At 36.0% G+C, this 16,170-nt stretch overlaps 1 protein-coding gene across 6 annotated transcripts in view; it reads left to right on the top strand.

The window, feature by feature from the left end:
• Positions 1 to 3,272: 3,272 nt before the first annotated feature.
• Positions 3,273 to 16,170, top strand: part of CDH7 (cadherin 7) — a 286,378-nt gene continuing 273,480 nt past the window's right edge. For 5 of the 6 annotated variants that reach the window (XM_072952079.1, XM_072952078.1, XM_072952086.1 and 2 more), the window contains exons 1-2: positions 3,273 to 3,455; positions 7,875 to 7,980. The gene's annotated coding sequence lies outside the window, so the exon portion shown is untranslated. Of the gene's footprint in view, positions 3,456 to 3,631; positions 3,691 to 7,874; positions 7,981 to 16,170 lie in introns of all 6 variants that reach the window. The other variant, XM_072952080.1, reaches the window with a different exon arrangement.

Genomic DNA, 16,170 nt, shown 5'->3' with positions numbered 1-16,170 from the left:
CCAGGAGAACGATGTCGGTAATCAACATAGCTCAAAATCCATTTGAGCTAGAGCTGCATTCAGAGTCCAGCCTTCCTAATAAAATCCAGTGCCCACTCTCATGATGTAGTCTACAGACGGTGGGAGTTTCTAAAATGTATTATTCGAATAAATAAAGTACAAGTGTAGGTATAAGAATAATATTCTATGTTCAGGAGTCTAGTCTGCTGGTAGTTCACTGAATTTTGAAAGCCCTGCAGCTGTGATTCTGTAAGCCACACCCCTATTTTCAAACATCTTTCAGAAACTCCCAGTGTGAAGCCACCATGAACATAAAGGGTAGAATCTGGCTAATCATTTCTAGCTTAACTATTTTTATATAATTGCTAAAAAAAAAAAAAAGCCATACATGTGGCATCTCTACTGGTTAGATTTGACATGACAGCTCCACAAATCCTGACGGTGTCACCAAATCAATATTCTCAATGGTTTCAGGACCACATGCAGTACTTGTAGATATTCTTGGAATGTACTTGATAACACGATACGGGAAAGAAGCGGAGAGAGAATAAGAGCATGAAAAGTTGAACTGAAGCTTTATAATGTTGTGTTTATGAGACTTTTCAATGAACTAAGCCTGTGCTTGTTGGAAAGCAGGTTGTCCCGTTGCCCTTGAAATGTAAAGCCAGCAATTTTGCCAGCGTATATTCTTTTCCTCTCAAACATTTCAGGGATTAGGGTCCTTTTGGCAGCTTAAAAGCTGCCAAAAGTTCACAGAACCTCGTTTTTTTTCCCTCTTTCGCATTTGTTCAGGTGAACGATGTGGATCATTGATAAGTGTCTTTATCTAATTGCAGTTTGTCTTATCATTATTGGCTCTACTTTACGGAGGAGCAAATACATTTCATGGGGACCTCAGATATGAGGTCCTAATTATTTAAACAAATAATGAAGGATGAATTGTTTCTCTTGACAGATATGATTTACAGTCATATTTATGCTTCAAAGAGGGGAATGGCTCAAGAGAGGTCACTGGGGTGAGCTAATTCAGTTTTCTCATGCTCTCATTTGCTCTATACAAGGGATAAAGTCCATGTATTTGAAAAAAAGGAGTGTACTTCAATAAAAAGAAAAAATGGGGTCTGATTTGACTGATTTGGGTAATAGAACTGACATCAGCTTAAATTCTTTGCTGCTCGGTGATTTTACGTCCTATATTTTGGTTTTACAGTGGTGTGAATTAATTCAATTTGTGAGGTGCTGTAATAGAACAAAGGTAATTATGAAGGATGTGTCAACCTCAGTTAAAATATTACTACTTTAATGTGCCTCTTGAAAAATATCCCTTACTGTAATTGTGGTGAAAGAAATCATAATTTTTATAAATCGCTTTTTGGAGGTAAAACATACCTGAAGTGTATATTGTTATACAAAATATGCAAATAATAAAAAACAGGCAAAATAATTTTCTACCTTGCCTTACATGCAAGCAAAGGGATTAGGGATAGCTATAGATTTGTCTCACTGGAAATAGAAGACAGAAGTGAAAAAATATATATGCATACGTATTTATACATGTTAGAAGATACAGCTAACAGCAGAAGCATTACGTAGAAATAACTTTTAGTTTAGATCCTTAAAGATGTATGAGAAATACCCAGTGAAGAAACCTCAACACACACCACTAGCTAAAAACGTGTAATTTCAAACATGTTCTTCTCAAAGAGCTCATCTTCAGATATCTTACCGCATATGCATGAAACACACACACACACAGTTTTTCCTCTACCCTCATTCTTCATTTCCAACCTCTGTTGGCTATAACATGTTTGTGATTTTTGATTAAATAAAATCATTAAAAAAATAGAAATAATGGAAGACCTGAAGTCATGTTTATTGTTAGTGATATATACTTAAGACTGTGAAAATAAAATGCTGGGTACTTAGTTATAATAAATATATTCCTCTGTGATTCTATTATTTATAGTGTTGTTTTCTAGTTTGATTAGCACAGCTACTAATTGTGAAGTTTTAAGGCAGAATGTTTCATTTGCTCCTTTCAGGTGACTCTTGCAGGGGTTAAACTCTTTTTCCTCCTCCTTTGTTGGAGTGCGGAAAATTAGTGATTCCGGATACGTGCGTTTACTGTGCTAACCCAAATTTTCACTTGTTCCATTCTAGACTCTGGGGGAGAGAGTGTGATTAAAAAAATCTCTGTCCATAGAGCCAAGCTATGTCTTTCAAGGCAGCTTTACCAAAAATAAGGATTTTATTCAGATCTCAATTTATTCTTTTCCTAGTTATCCATTGCTGAGTTACCAATTGCTTCAAGATTTAGTGTCTTCATTAAAACCACAAAAACTCACCCTAACCCTGAATCTGTAATTGGGAAAGGACTCATGGCTCATCTCAGCTCCAAAACGCATCAGACAGGGCAGCTCAACTGGACCCGGAGGACCTACAACCAGAGTAGCTTATTCCCATCTCTGGTAATTTGGTGCTGAGGTCTCACCTGGGACTTCAGCTCAGCTGGTTGACTGGTTGCTTTCCTTGCATCCCGTCTTTATGGGATTCCACACAGTGTGGTGCCTGGGATTCCACACAGCGTGGTGCCTGCAATTCCTTTAGCACACTGGCCAAGTTCCAAGATAAATCGTTTCAAGAGACTGGGAATGAGAATGTAGCTGTCAGGGTTCTCCAGAGAAACAGAACCAACCAGGGTAGACATATATTATTGGAAGAAATTTATTATAAGGAATCGAGTCACACAATTACGGAGACTGAGATTCTTCAGGATCTGCCTTTTGCCAGCCCGAGACCCAGGAAAGTGAGTGGTGTCATTCAGCCCAAGCTGAAGACCTGAGAACTAGGGAAGCTGAGGGCTGGAGAAGGTCAACGTCCAGCTCGGAGCAATCAGGCGGGAAGGGCTGGGTGCTTCCTTCCTTAGCCTTGTCCTTCAACTCGGGGCACAATGCACTGAATGATGCCCGCGCATATTCGAGAAGAGAAAACCACTTTACTAACTTCCCTGATTCAAGTGCTAATTCCAGCTGGAAGAACTCTCACAGACACACCCGTAATAATGTTGAACCAGAAATCTGGGCACTATCACAGGAACCTACCGGGTTTTTTTTGGCAGCAATCCTAGTTCGCACCAGCCAGAGCAGCCTGGGCCACGCCCCCACGTCACGTGCCCCACCCACACGTCACACCCCTCCTACATCGCGCCCCTCCCTCTACGTCACGTGCCCCACCCTCACGTCGCGCACCCCTCCCCCCGGCTCGTGGCGGCCTGGGAGCGGCGCCCTGTTGGAAGCTACCTGCTTCTTAGGAGATGGAAAAGTAGAACTTCCACCATATTCCGTTGGTCAGGTGTTTGTGGAAGTCCATCCAGATACCCCGGGAGGGGGCATAGAGCACCCCCCTTCCCTGCAACGTCTGCCGCCGCCTGTAATCGGCCACACTTCTCCGCCCAGGTAGGGGTGGGAGAACGGCCCTGCACCGGCTCCCTGGCCGTGCCGCCCTGTTCGCCCTGCTAGTCCTGAAACGGAAATTGCTCAACAATAAATTTAGCGGTTTTTTTTTTTTAAGTGAAAGCAAGCTTATTTAGAGGGATACACACTCCATAGACAGTGTGGTCTGTCTCTCTCAGAAGGGAAAACGGCTTAGGAGATACACACTCCGCAGGCAGAGCGTGGGCATCGCGGAAAGGTGAGAGGGAGAGAAACCGACAGGTGTGGGCTTTTCAGTTTAAAGTAAAAGTAGGTACACACGCCATAGACAGAGTGCAGGCCGTCTCAGAAGGGAAGAGAGAGTGTGAGTAAATTTAGTATTTTATGTTTTACTTTATAAACCGTGGAACTGAGGCATAAATGATTGATTTACTTTAGTTTTCCCAGTGAATCCATGGCTCAAAAACAACATATTGGATTGGGTTCTAGAATACCTAAGAAGTAAATTAAAAATATGTTTGCTTAATTCAGTTTTAAGTATATATTGAAACCCTGACAGGTTTTATGACACACTTCCCCCCAAAAAAATCCGAACTCAAGAAGCTGACAATTCAGGGAATAACCCCTGAAAATTGCCATACTACAAACCTTAAAAAAAGAACACACTAAATTCAGCTGCATTAGAAGCTCAGGGGTGTTATATTTGTGTTTTCAGACGGAACACGTGCTCTAAAATGTGTTACAGTTTCTGTTGGCATGTTGGAGCTCCTCAGAACACACACTGAAGCCCTTTCCTCTTCTCATTTTTCATTAAATTTGAAAATCTCATTCACGAGGCTGCCTGGAAAAACCAATGGCTTAAGTGTTTATCCCCAGCTCTGACTTCCCAGCTAGCCCCAGACAATATATCCAATTGTGGACTTCACACTTCCAGTTAGAAGCCTTAAAGACATCTCAAATTCGATACTCCCAAACTAATGCATGCTGTTGCCCCCAAAGCTGGTTTCTCTCCAATGCTCTTTATCACAGTTCCCATGGAATTAATTGCAGAAGTCAAAATTCAGAGTTTCCCGATCCTATCATCTCCTTCAATGGCTACACTTTATTTATTGTCTCCTACATTGTAAACCCCACAAAGTAAACCTCACAAAGGCAAGGATTAAGCCATTTTTTGTTTACCATTGAAAATCCCATGCCTGGCATAGTGCTGGTATTTGGTACACTTTGCTGAATGAAAGGATTGTCCCTGATTTTGTCTTTATTTTGGAAACATTTTTGATGAATTTATAAAAGCAAATGAAATTCTGAAGTGCATATGGCAAGAAACATGTAAGAATATTTTTTAAGTTTGAACATTTATAGAGCTGAATCAGAGTGCCGTAGGAATGGTTAAAAATGAAAAATATATATTTGTTGAAAGGATTACATCTTACAGATATGGGGAGGTAGTTTTAAGATTCTTTCCCTAAAGAATCCCTAAAGACTGTACAGGCTTTTCCCCAAAGGAAGCACTAAATTTAGGACATCTCTGAATTCACATCACAAAAGTAGTCAGGAGATTTTATAGTTCAGTCACCAACAGAGAGAAATAGCAAAATAGCACAAAAGACTGTTTCTCACACGGTGTAAATCATGTAGCAAGAATAAGATTTTCTGTTTTCTATAGTATCAATGCAGCTGAAAGAATTTCCTCTGAGACAGGTAACACACAGGGAGACAGGCCATTCATGCCATTCAAACTTTAAACACTGATGGGCCAAGTGCTACTATTTCTCCTTTTCCTATTTATCAAGTTTAAAGTAACCTGATCATGTTTTTATCTCTCTCTGTCAGGGAATCAAATCTCTAAATAAATTTTTTTACTCCTAAATTTCTTTAAAAAGTGGGCTTTGAACAGTGCCTTTTCACTTCTCCTCAATGCCAGTGTGTTCTTACGATACCTCTAGTTGAGGAATAATTTTCTACTTACTTTGCAATGAATTGTCAGGTTCTTAAGACTCTTGTGTTAGATACATTCTTGTATCTGAAGCGCTTAACACAGTTCCTGACACGCCATACAGGACTGACATATGCCTACTTAACCAATAAAAAAGGAATGTGGTGTCCCAATAAAATTTAGAAAGTGAAAACAGAATGCCTCCCTGAAGGACGAACATGGGAAGTGACACAGAATGTCACCAAGAGAGAAAAGCAACAGGGAAAACGGGGGGTTAAAAAAAGTCACATTAATTGTTTTGCAAACTTCCATTTATTTTTTTACTCTAGTTTTAAGAAGATAAGCGCATCAGGCATATGTCCACTTCATTCAGAGTAGTCTTTTCAAGCATGTTTTCCGCAAGTTGTATTAAGTATATTGTGCATAAAAGCTCAGTATTCAGATACACACAGACACATACACGCACACAACTGAAAAAACATACGTAAGAGATACATAGTCTTACTTTATGTGATGAATTCCAAGATTTCACTATTATGTTCTATCTTGTGTCTGTTTTATAAATTGATTTCACAAGTCATTAGAGGGTTGTGACCTGTATTTTGAAAATACAGTCGATGAGAAGTGTTCTGGAGGCACCTATTCAAGGAGCACGGTGTGCAGAGCATCTATGAACAACAGTTTGCAGTGGTAGTTAACCCTGAAGTGTGGTTCTTCAATGGCTGTCAGTGGGGAAGGTCTGAATCCAAGGTCTTTAAATGGAACCTGGTCCAGGCTTTTGTGAAATCTCTGCCCCAGGCAAAACCACAAGATTCATATAAAGGGACTTCTTGAATCATTCAATCAGTATGTTTTGGGTCAATAATTTAGATAAATGGCTTTGAGTCACTATGTCTTGAATGAGTCCAAAATATCTTAGAGGGGATAAAAGACGTATTTGATTAATGCCTGATTTATGAAGATTAAATGATTCTTTTTCTTTTGTTATCAAAAAGATTCTTTTTAACTTAATCAATTTATTGTGATTAAATTCTGCCTTACTAGATTTCACAAACTGACTTGATATTACAAAGGAAGATTATTTGCATTTATAGTATAACAGAATTTTGAACTACAAGTGCTATGTTGTTCATTTTTTTTCAGATAACATTATGAATATAAGAAAAAGTCAAAATTCTTTAGTGAATTTTTAAAATTTAACATGAGATTTTTCATCTTTAGTTTAAATTAAATTTGCATTTTCTAAGATAAAAACTGAAACAACTTGAAAGAAGTCAGGACACTTGGAAGTTAATAGATTTCTTTTTTGAAGATTTAAATAAATGCTGGGGCATTCACAGAAATACATATAAGGTGGCCAGTCAAAAATAAATAAATATAATTACCCAAGTGACAATGGGTGAAGTTTTGGGCGTTACATTCAGACACATGTCCTGCAGTCTAATTTGAAATTCTCATTTCTTAAGATGCCACTTGTATTTTCAGTTCAGATCTAGAATGAAAGAATGTATGTAAACGTCAGAACTGCAAATGTATTTTCAGCATACCTCAGTATGGCATGTTATGTATGCTTCTGAGGATATATTTATTTTACATATTTTTAAAGGAGTAAAATAATATTTTATAATACAATGTAACTATTAATATAAGAATTGCTGAAAAATGTAAACCCCTCAAAGTGATGTCCCACTTAATACAAATCAATATAATGCTCTAGAAGTAGAAGTGACAATTTCATTAATAGTACAAATTATCTACTTTATTTAGAAATATTTCTCCACTCATGTTCTCATCAAATTTCCACTTTGCCCTTGACTATTGTCTGTTGAATACTGACAACAGCAGTTAAAAATAGGCTGCATTGTTGAGGCAGAAATTAAACAGAAACATGTGTGGAAAGGAAATTGTATGTATATAAATACAAAAAGAGTTGATAGTTACACTCATCGCATTTTAAAATACGGTTAAGAACAATATCAAAGATGAGAAAAAATATGGGAAACAATAAATAACAAAATACACAAATTCATGAGGATTGTCATATATTTGAGAGAATTTGTCTGTGTCGTGTTACATGTGTACATGTTGAAAACTTGATTAATTTGAGATGCAAACAAAATGTAGAAATCATTAAAGGGCAAAAAGAATAACACTATGATTGATGGCTTTATTTCACTTTTTCGCCCATCAGTTTGATATCATGCAATGAAATAAATTGACAAAGGCCTAAACATCATGAAACTTTTAGCATATGTTTAGTTAAGCTTTTAGTTTAGTAGCTGAAGTTACTGGAGAATATTAGTTAAAGGCATGATCCCTGAGTCCAAATCCAGGATTCCTAGTGTGTGCGACTTTGGGTAAAGTATTAATCTTTTTGTGCCTTAGTCTCCCCAGATGCAAAACGTGGATATACAATTGTTAGGTCAGTTAATAAAAGGTATGCAAGTGCCTAGAACAGTGATTCCCAAATATTTAGCACTAAATAAGTCTTTGATTTTATTGTCTAGCATTAGGACAAAGATGAAATAGCTGTCTCCCAATAAAATGACGATTCATCTGTGGATAATGAAGCAAATAAAGATTATCAGAGAAGGTGATACGCTTACAATTTGGGTGAGTGCAGAATTACACCTACGTATGTTATAGAGAAAATAAGAAATGTTTCTGTATTAATATTTGGTTATTGTATGATTAAGTTAAGAATGATCAATTATTATAATAATATTTGACTTTTAAATTAATATTTTTCCAACTTCTTCAGAAAATGTGGCCCAGTAACATTTGCCACACATTTTCCACCCTGAATCTTTTAGTACGTAGAGGTAGTTCCATAAAATTATAAGAAGTAATGGTATTTATGGAGCAGCCTGTTTCATGTTTGGAACAAAATCTAAAACCATCATTGGTTTGGAATATTTTGATAAAGTGAATACCATTAGCAGTATCAGGAACAACCCTAAAAACATGGAAGAGCCAGGATTTCCACTGGCCAAATTAAAAAGAAATCAGAATCAAAATAATAATTGTGGTAAAGAAAAATAAATTGACTTTTTGAAATCACAATTTCATAATAACAAAATGCAGTTGAAATGAAAAAGAAGGTTGCCTGTAAGCAGATGTGACTGTTTTTACTAGTGTTTATTCTTCATCTTAGAAAAGGTAAAAGAGAGGGTAGAAAGAACTATGGTAAAATCAGATTGTCCTGAAATAAAAGATAGAAGAGGAAAAGAGGACAGAACAGTACCAGTAGCCCTAAGTAAAAGCCACGTAGAAAGTTTGTCAAAATAACTGGTTCGCACGTGTGGATGTTCACAAATAAAACTACATAGATCTTACTCCTCGTGTCTCAGGAGGTGTACACGGGGGAGAGCAAACACACAGATAACCATGTTGGCCAACTGAGACCAAGCCTGTATTCCTGTGTTTCCTTCAGTTCTGCAATAAGCTTGTAACTCCACAAAGGTACCTGAGAAAATATGTTCCTGACTATAAGAAATTATCAAAAATAAATGGATGGAGGGGTATAGGTCAAGTGGTAGAGTGCATGTTTAGCATACACAAGATCCTGGGTTCAATCCCCAGTACCTCCCTCCTAAAAAATAAATAAGTAAACCTAATTACCTCCCCCTTAAAAAAATAAATAAATGGGAAGTTAAATACAGGAAGCTATAAAATAATAATAGTACTAATAATTATAATAATGGATGTATATATTTATAATTATAGTAGTGATTTGAAAAAACGAAGATATAGAAAAGTAAGTATTACATTAGTGATATTAATACTTTTGCAACCGGATTGTTTTTGCTTTGTAATCATTGAAAAGTTTCACAAAACGAGACTATTTTTAAGTGCATCTAGTGTAGTGAATTTATAACTTTAGTAAAGTTAGAAGTTTAACAATTAAATTATTTAAATTAACATTAAGAAAAATCTTACTGAATACTGTTTAACCAATATTTACACATCTGGGAAATTTTAATGTTAACTGTATTTTGTTTGCTTTATAATTTATATTTACTTGCATTTAAATTTTTAGAGGAATACTTATTAAACAATTTTGTAAAATGAATTAACTACACAAAAAGTACCTTGGATTACAGAACCTACTTAATAGTATATAATTTTATTATAACTTAACAACTCTAGGAACATGTTCATAATGCCAATATATGAACAGCAAGTGTTTTGTATTTTTCTTTGTTTTTACCTAATGAATGATTGTATCATGTAAACAGTTTTGAGACGGGATGAAATAATCAACGTTACAACATTGATGACGATGTCTAATAAACGAATTTTCATTGATGATATTAACTATGGTATGAAGAGAATAAGATTTCTAGCCAAATAATAGCTGGTTTGAAAAAATAGCACTTTTCACTTTTGGAAGTTAAATTCTGATGACGTTCTCCTGCAATTTCTTTTTAAGAATTAAGAGCAAAATTGAGTGACTAACATTAAAATGAATACACTGTACAGCACTGAGAATTTAAAGTCTGCTGGATTCAGTCAATTTGAGGTGGGAAGCCCCATGAAAAAGATGGCAGGACCCCCCAAGGCAGGGCCACTACTTTCCTGACAGCATCATCCGGTTCCCTGGCCCATCAGCATTATCTTGCTTTTTGGCTCTAAGATGGCTTGCTTCTAGGAAGGTGGAACTTACCCTTAAGATTATATTGGTTCTCTGAGCTAACTCCTGGTTGGTCCATTTGTAACACCTTATCTGCATAAAGGTCACTCCTGATTGGTCCATTTCTACAAAGCTCATTCCTGATTAGTCAACTTTGTTACACCTTATTTGCATATGTTTCAAAGTCTAGCCTGGCAGCCTAAAAAAACCTGTGTAAACGTACAGGCAGGGTCTAGAGCTTGGAATTTTAACTCCTCTGAGCCTGCTGGCGTAATAAACCTGAGTTCTCCAATCCTCTGAGTGCTACTTGGTCTCTCGCCGAGATCCAGGTTGCTGTCACAACTGAGCTGTAACACTGAGCTGTAACATACTTTGCTGCAACAAATTCTTTGATATGGACATTTCATAATCATGTTATACATATTTGAGACTGTTTTCCAAAAGGAATAGTCCATACGGCCCTTCACATTTTACGACACTTAAAATATTAGTAAAAATAATAGTGATAAAAGCCCTAATATATACCTTTTCTTTTAAAGGGTGACATAAGATTTTAAGTGTTGAAAGGAAATCTTTTGCTTTTAGTATGACTTTTATCTTATCATCTTCCAAATGATGGTTATGCTGTTATAGGTCAATCATTCCCTTCTGTGTTTAGAAAATTTGAGGAAGAAATCAAAATAAAAGATCAGGTTTTGTAGAAAGCATTTCTAGAACTTTCTAGAAAATTTTTACACCATGTGAACATCATTTGAAATCACCAGGGAAGCCAATTTGCCTTCTTAAAATAATGTGAGAGTCTTTTGTTTCTATGGCATGTGCATGGCCTATCACCCTGAGATGTCCAGTTCCACGCAGACAGTGATCTGCAAGAGGTCCCAATTTTAATACAGGAAAGTAGATCAAAGGACAACTTGAAATTGTTTGCATAGTAGTTTCACATCTGCCTGACATGGATTGCGTTTACATGCAAACAGCCAGCAGGCCCACTTCTGGAAGGAGGCAAGTGGTATCAGTGTGGACAGGAGGTGGAGTCAAGGGGCCCAGCATCTAGGCCTCACTCCCACATCAAGCCACCAGCTTTGGCCAGTATGTTAATCCTTGTGATACTCAGTTTTGCCATCTGGAAAATGACAGCAAGGTCAGATCAGTGGTTTTCAATCTGTGCTCTGCAGAGTTTTCATGGATTCAGGGTAGCAATCTGAGGACCCCCGTGTGGGGAGGACAGACGTGTTTTGATCTGATTTTTTTATTGGAGTTTGCCCAAAGATTTTTGAGATTTAAAAAGGTACAAGCTGGTGAAAAGAACTGGATTAAATGGTCTGTAAGGCTGCTTCTGTCTCCGTCTATGGAATGCATTTCCCTTCTCACTGTAGTCGTTTCATCATGTTAAAAAGACTGAACCTGCTTTCGATTTACTGTTATCCGCCTAGGGGCATAATGTTCCACTTTTTTCAGTGAGAACTTCCTAGTGAGATATTTCAGAGCAGACCTCCTGTGACTTATTACATAATGGATATGCATCTGAGAATTGAATACACTTGACTGTGTCCATTTTTAAACATTTAACTTTAAATAAAGGAGTATCTTTTTCCATATGTCCTATAATTATTCTCAAAGAAAACATGCTGTAACATATGCCATTTCAATTCACTGCTTCTGTTAGTTTTCAAATTCCTCCAGGTTAGCTTTGTTTTAGACTGATCAATCTTTGTACTTAAAATATTTAATTGGGAAAGGAATCTAAAGCATGAGGACAATTTAAACTCTTTTTACAACAAGCTAAATATAAAATTACAAATATGAAACCATTATGCGTCTAAGCTAGAGTATCAGAATTCCTAGAAAAAAATGTTACACAATGCTCACATTTCTTATTTTGTGAAGTTACTGAAATCTTTTTCTATGGTGTTTGATGAATGATATATATCATTTTTAGAGTATAAGCATGCCTCAGAGATATTGTGGGCTCGGGTCCAGACAAGCACAATAAAATTAATATCACAATAAAGTGAGTCACACAAATTTTTGGTTTCCCAGCGCATAAAAAAGTTATATGGATACTGTAGTCTATTAAATGTGCATTATGTTCAAAAAACAATGTACATATCTTAATTTAAAAAGTACTTTATTGCCAAAAAAAAAAAATGCTAGCCAGCATCTGACAACACAAGGTTGCCACAAACATTCAGTTTGTAAAAGAGGCAATATCTGTGAAGAGCAATAAATTGAGGGTTGCCTGTGTAGGTTATTTTAATATGTGTATATTTTGAATAGCTTAGCACATGTTCAAATATAGAAAATTACTGAGATTTAACCCCAAAATTAAAAAGTAAAAAAAAAAAAAACCAACTAACTGTAGGCAAGTCAATATCCATTGAAATTAATAGGAATGTAGTTTAAAGTTTTAGGAATAAAAAATAAACTTGAAAGTCTGAAACACTGAGTGTCTCTGGTAAATGAGAATTCCTGGAAACTAAAATTTCCTTGTTGAGTTTTTGACCAAATAACCTCTGTGATTTTTACCTTTGGGTAATTAGAAGTAAGACTAAAGAGTATTTTAGTGGGGAGGTTATAGCTCAGTGGTAGAATGCCTGCTTAGCATGCACAAGGTTCTGGGTTCCACCCCCAGGACCTCCATAAAAAACAAATAAATAAATAAATCTAATTGCCCCCTAAAAATAAAAAAAATAATAAAAATTTTTAAAAGAGTATTTGGAAGGAGTGGGGCACACCACATTCTATAATTATTCCTTATTATTCATATAAACATCATATATATACATTTTCTTATCCAAATATTACTTTAAGTGGAATTTAGAGATGTTCCTTTGTCTCAGTGTTACAGAAATGCCCAAGGACTCTATAGCTGGAAACACATCAGCAATTATTAAATACAATTAATTTTCTATGTGAAGAAACTGAGAACCAGAAAAAAAAAATTGAAATTTACAAGGTACTCAAGGGCAAATATAATTAGTGATGGAACAAGTATCTACCTTTTTCTTTTCCAGGAGAGTTTTGTCCATTCTCTTGAATCTATTTTACATGTGGATATCCTGTTTTTATAAAAGGACAAATAAATACAAAATATACAAATACTGTTCAGTTTCCAAAAGAAAAATCACTTACTTTCTTAATTTCCTTTACTATTGGGTGATGGTGCTGTCTATAATTTGAAGTGGTCTTTTTCAAAAGTCATTATTTAACATTTGAAAACACAGATCGATTCAAATGAGGGAGTCTTGTAAGTACACATTGCTGTAGACCAAATCGAAAGCACGTAACAACCGTGAACTATTTATCAGAGTTGCTTTGAGAAATAGCTTTCTTTTACTCATAGACATCTACTTTTAGCTGTTTTCTTCTTCCTATTATTTGTCAGTGCCTTGAATGACAGTCTTTCTAACATTCCAAATCTATCTTTGATAAATAAATCCAGCCTCTCTCTCTTTAAGATATACACGGAGATGAACATACTTCAGGGTACATTTTCCAGCCACCTCTGGAGGGAAAAATAACGCCAGAGGCCTATGACCCCGGCTGAGAAACTTCAGGTTCTATTGCTTCAGCAGTGAAGCAGCTAAAAATTGCTGTTCTCTTCTTTTACCATTAATTTTTTTTTTTTTTTTTTTTTTTTTTGGTGTGAACTCTGCTCCCTGCACGAAACACTTTGGGGTCATTCTGAGATTTGGGCGGAGTTTATTTTCAGAATTTGAGGAGATCCCTCTCTTTCTCCTTTGTCAGATTTTTATTGTCACATTTCAGCTACTGAATTCTCCCTAAAATCTTCATTCCGATTTCTTAAGACTGTGTGGGTTACTATTTTATTTGGGTCTGCCCTCAGGAAGCCATAAACATTGGAAAAATGACCTCCTTCCTTCTTCTTTTTAGTATCAGCTCCACTCATTTCTAGCTGTTCTTTTTTCCTCTTTAGATAGTTGATTTTTTAAACATTTTCCAGAGTTTATAGCTGTTACCTTTGGGAGTACTGGTTTGGTAAGAACTATCCTTCTGTTACTAGAAGTGGACTATCAATTCTATTTTGATTGTTATTTTTAGCCCATAATGAAATCTTTTTCTACTGTCCAGTTTGGATTTGATACTACTAAAACTTTGTTAACTCCATAGGGCAGATGTTAATAAAACTTTCTAGTAAATTTTAGCCATTCCCTGCTTTCCTTCTACCCAATGTGCTTAACTCATAATATCCTCCTGAGTGTGTTTCTTATCAGTTACATGTTTACCATTCAGATGAATGAACCAGAAGTCCTCCATCACCAAATGCTTAAAATTACAAATTTTTTTCTGGCGCTAGCAATGCTTGTAAGGAGTTATATCAGTGATACATCTCCTTTCCAACAGCTTTCCTGCAACTACTTAGCCTGTGGTCTGTCATTGTTCTAATTATTTGTAAGACAGCAATATCCTCCCCATTAGTAATTTAATTAGCTAATTAACTGACTTTATCCAATACCTCTTCAATTTTCCACCCACTCCCATAATCATATTTTTATTCCAGAAAAATGTTTAGGTAAAACTTTTTTTTAATATTCTTCTAAATTTTCAAAATTAAAAATCCAAACCTAGCCAAGTGTCTATATTAATCTCCCAGCCAAATCAAGAAAACTCTTTTATATCTAATGACCCTAATCTCTGGTTTAAAAATTCTAGTAGTGAGGGGTAGGTGTAGCTCAATGGTAGGTCGCACACTTAGCGTGCACAGGGTCATGGGTTCAATCTTCAGTACGTCCATTAAAAAAAAATGAAGCTAAAAATTCCATCAATATATCTAAGATAATAATTCATTTTCATCAGATTTTTTAGGTTTTTAAGTTTAAGGATAGTTACAAAGCACATAAACTATAAAATCGCATCTCGGTTTCTTACACCCTTTAATATTCAACAAATGATAATAAAATTCACAAAATAAATTAATGACTTTGTAGTTGATGAAAACAAATCAAAAGTAATACCCCTTGTATTCTAACTTGGAAAACTGATGACTATGTAAGGTTTTGTGCTTTTCAAAAATATTTCCTTGCAGTTGTCAGGTATCAGGGTAAAAACTGATCATAAACACAAAAATGAAACAATTACAAATTTTGATAACTGCTTCAAAAGACATGAGGAGACAGAGCAACACAAGATAGGGTGTTTTGGGCAGAAGGGACAGAAAAGGCCTCCAGAGCTGTCACTTCAACAAGAGATAATTTGTAATAAAAATTCAACCATGCAGAGAAGGATCAGTGAGAGAGGGCCAATGGGAGCCAAAGCACTGAAAACCATGTGTGACTCAGCATTTTATAAGGAAGTTTTTAAAAGTTCTGATTCCAGGGCAAGAGGGAGGAAAAGAGGGAGGAAAGTAAGAATGAATTGTTGGAGCTGATTTTGAGAGTAAGAGATCATCACAGGACTTGGAGGCTAACATCAATAATTTAAATTGTACTTTAAACACAGTGATAAACTTTTGAATAATTTTAAGCTAGGGAATGATATGATATGATCTCCATTTATATCAAAACATTGTGGCTTCTGAGTGGAGAGGACAAGAGAAGAATCTCAAGTGAAATGGGGGTTGAGTAAATTAGTTCTCACGACTTCAGCTACGTGTTTCTTCTCTCAGCTGAGAGCCTATTTGTCCAACCTTGTAGCCTGTCCCTCGGAGAGCCAGACTTATTCCCCCAAATCCTTAGCCATCGGGTCCAAATTTGTTAAATTAAGCTTTTACCTCAGAGGATTTGGTAACCACAGTAACACAGCATACAAAGTGTTGGTAATCTCTGCTTCTCTCTAAACGCTGCACTTTGATAGCATTAAGCCTGGATAACACTATTGGTTGGAATCAAAAGTCATGCTCTCTAGTAGATTATTCTTTAAAATATGCTATTTTCTGCAGAATGAGTGTCAAACAGGACCAGAGAATTGCATTCAGTTTTAAATATATGTAGTAGTTACCAATGCTTTACAAGTATAATGTACTACTTCAATAATGTAGTCCTGGTTCAAATTTGACTTATCTTTCCTACACAGTGCTGATAAACAATTTAGGGCTTCCTCTCTCAGGCTCTGAAGTTCCTTTTATAGCCCTAAAGTCTACTCCTGAGTGCCGTTGTTTAAGAAAAAGAATTTTTTATTCTGACAACCTTGGTATCCTTTGCATTCTCTAC

Source organism: Vicugna pacos, chromosome 30 (genome assembly GCF_048564905.1).
Source record: "Vicugna pacos chromosome 30, VicPac4, whole genome shotgun sequence".
Classification (NCBI taxonomy): Eukaryota; Metazoa; Chordata; class Mammalia; order Artiodactyla; family Camelidae; genus Vicugna; species Vicugna pacos.
The sequence above is the reverse complement of the archived record's forward strand: the minus strand, read 5'-3'. Positions and strand labels throughout refer to the sequence as shown.